At 32.0% G+C, this 3,564-nt stretch overlaps 1 long non-coding RNA gene across 2 annotated transcripts; it reads left to right on the forward strand.

The window, feature by feature from the left end:
• The first annotated feature begins 2,207 nt into the window (after window positions 1-2,207).
• LOC127063447 (uncharacterized) lies at window positions 2,208-3,564 on the forward strand. Of its 2 annotated transcripts, XR_007781387.1 has the most exons (7): window positions 2,208-2,285; window positions 2,346-2,509; window positions 2,568-2,731; window positions 2,790-2,953; window positions 3,012-3,175; window positions 3,234-3,397; window positions 3,456-3,564. It is a non-coding gene; the product is annotated as an uncharacterized LOC127063447 (long non-coding RNA). The 2 variants fall into 2 exon arrangements; XR_007781388.1 differs by lacking the exon at window positions 2,790-2,953.

A 3,564-nucleotide genomic window follows, 5' to 3' on the forward strand; every position in this document is an offset into this window, starting at 1 on the left:
TCGATAATAATCATACATAATCGAGAATCAAAAAGAAAGGAAAGAAGAAGAAATAATAAATATGTAAATAAATATATACAGAACTAATCATTGAAATGTATCATTGAAACGATCACGAAAACTACTCATTATTTATGGACAGTGCTAACCTATATAAATAACAAGAACTGAATTGGCTTACTAACCTAATTTATTTTTTCTCTTCTGTCTTTTTCGAAGCGAAAGCAAATGACAAAAACAAGAAAGAAAAAACACAGATGTAAACGATTGTCGAGCTCGGAACAACGCACCAACATTCGTAATAATCGTATCACACATATACACACATATACATAATTATTGTACATGCATAAATTCTTCGAAACGTCTAGTATTCACGCATTCTCACAGATTACGTTTTTTTCATTTTTCACAGTTGCTCGGGAGACAAAGAGAGAAGTATGTTTAGCGGTAGTAGCTGTTGATCCTTCAAACGACGAACATCTTGATTCTGGAAGACGAAGAACGATACACTAACACTGATTCTAATTCGATTCTCTTCTTATCTCGTGAAATTCATGAAAATCTGAGAAATGTGAAATCTCATATTAATACAGGATAAAATTAAGTGTGTGTGTGAAAAAAGAATAAGATTAAAAAAGTGCATGTGCATATATAATCTGTAAAAATATCCATATACGTATGTGTGTGTTTGAAAATCGAATATAATATAAAATATCGATCTATCATGATTATAAACACAAAATTATTGATCAGAGTATTGTTAAAAAACGGGAGAAGTATCCATATTGAAAAAATTAAGCTGTAAAATAAAAAAAAAGTACAATGCAATAGCTTCCCGGGGATCAACGAGATCGATTTTATTTTCGCGAGTATCTTTTAAACGCAACGATGTTCCGATTTGAGAATGCGGCCTTTTGAAAATCGCTTACTTAGTTATTGTTTGGTGTGTAGTAATAAAGTGTACATTGGAAAAAATATCCTAATTACTTGTAACGGGAAGACGTATTTAGTTGGTACGAACTGAAGCAGCAATGGCGTCATCTACACCATGAACGTGTAGTTTCGCGTTGTACATACATATTACGTCATTTTAGAAATATTACGCATTAATAAATATATTAATTTTGCCAAACATTTTATTGAAAAATAGCACAAAATATAATATTCAATCGCAAAAAAATCATTGAAAATTGTTATGAAACGTCTTACTTCTTTCTATTAAGTTATATAAAATTCCCGCCAAATATGTAGATACCGCGTAATTATATACGTAGGTTTCTTCTGTCTTCTACTTCGGGTGTCAAAAGATAATTAATTAATAAATAGAATAATCAAAGAATTTATCTTTTCTATGATCAACATCTCTTGTTGTGTAAATGTTCGAAAAGAATGATATTTAATTATATTTGCTTATAGATTGATCTATAAATATTAATTCATAAATAATTTCTGTTCGAGAGTATTTATTATGTACTCGTTGGTAGCCAGAAGTTCTAATCGCTTTGGAAGAAGAAAAAGCTGCAATGAAGAAGAAATTCATCTGAATAAGGTAAGGAAAAGAAAAGGATTTAGTCTAGATTTTCGAACATTACTGATCTGTATAAATTCTAAAAAGCATTAGCGCATCGATCAATAGCATTTTTTCCAAAAATATCTGTATTTCATCGCAAAATATGCGGACAAAAATATTCACTCTCGTTTGCTGTCACACAGATACTGGACACATTCACACAAATACATGGAACCCAGTATAAAACATTGTCTCCAAGCTGTGAACTACAAACCTGTGTAAATTGATACGCTGCATCTATAATCTTTTAGAAAAATTCTTTCAATGCGAAGGTAAGCACAAACCAATACTTTTTTATTTGCTTGTACATATTTACTATATAGCTACATAAGATTTCGAATTAGTTTTTTTTTGTATTCCGACGAGTGGATATCGGATCTTTCCAAAGGCGAAAGCTCAGAAATTAATATTTTCGATAATTTTACATTTATTTACACAGTTTTTTATATTTGCACAGTTTTAATATTTAAACAATACTATATTCGTTTAACATTACAAAGATCGATACATGTAAGAAATAAAATAACTAGTTTATAATTTTAATTCAAAGTATTAAAATTATCGTTTCGCAATCATTGGCTTTGTGTAATACGAACATATACGACTTTTATTTACTTTGACTATTATTTTGTTAGTTTCCTTTTGCATGTCGACGAGTGCACATCGCAGTCTCGTAGTACGCATTCTGTGGAAGTAATAGAGAAGAGTCAATGTAAGTACATAATCATATCACTCATTCTTTCAATATTCTATACGATTTATTTCGTTTCAGAATGAAATTGTGGAGTGGGGATACTGGGCTTCCTGAGATGACAACAAAGTCACGCGTTCGACCGATTTTAATAGTTAATGGTTCAGTCTTGCTACGAATTTCGACGAGTACACATCGTAGTTCTCATAGTACACATTTTCCACAAATAATAACAAAGAGTTAATGTAAGTATATTATTATGACTCATTCTTTCAATATTCTATACGATTTATTTCGTTTCAGAATGAAATTGTGGAGTGGGGATACTGGGCTTCCTGAGATGACAACAAAGTCGAGCGTTCGACCGATTTTAATAGTTAATGGTTCAGTCTTGCTACGAATTTCGACGAGTACACATCGTAGTTCTCGTAGTACACATTTTCCACAAGTAATAACAAAGAGTTAATGTAAGTATATTATTATGACTCATTCTTTCAATATTCTATACGATTTATTTCGTTTCAGAATGAAATTGTGGAGTGGGGATACTGGGCTTCCTGAGATGACAACAAAGTCGAGCGTTCGACCGATTTTAATAGTTAATGGTTCAGTCTTGCTACGAATTTCGACGAGTACACATTGTAGTTCTCGTAGTACACATTCCCTACAAGTAATAACAAAGAGTTAATGTAAGTATATTATTATCACTCATTCTTTCAATATTCTATACGATTTATTTCGTTTCAGAATGAAATTGTGGAGTGGGGATACTGGGCTTCCTGAGATGACAACAAAGTCGAGCGTTCGACCGATTTTAATAGTTAATGGTTCAGTCTTGCTACGAATTTCGACGAGTACACATCGTAGTTCTCGTAGTACACATTTTCCACAAGTAATAACAAAGAGTTAATGTAAGTATATTATTATCACTCATTCTTTCAATATTCTATACGATTTATTTCGTTTCAGAATGAAATTGTGGAGTGGGGATACTGGGCTTCCTGAGATGACAACAAAGTCGAGCGTTCGACCGATTTTAATAGTTAATGGTTCAGTCTTGCTACGAATTTCGACGAGTACACATCGTAGTTCTCGTAGTACACATTCCCTACAAGTAATAACAAAGAGTTAATGTAAGTATATTATTATCACTCATTCTTTCAATATTCTATACGATTTATTTCGTTTTAGAATGAAATTGTGGAGTGGGGATACTAGGCTTCATGAGATGACAACAAAGTCGAACGTTCGACCGATTTTAATAGTTAATGGTTCAGTCTTGCTACGAATTTCGACGAGT

Source organism: Vespula vulgaris, chromosome 4 (genome assembly GCF_905475345.1).
Source record: "Vespula vulgaris chromosome 4, iyVesVulg1.1, whole genome shotgun sequence".
Classification (NCBI taxonomy): domain Eukaryota; kingdom Metazoa; phylum Arthropoda; class Insecta; order Hymenoptera; family Vespidae; genus Vespula; species Vespula vulgaris.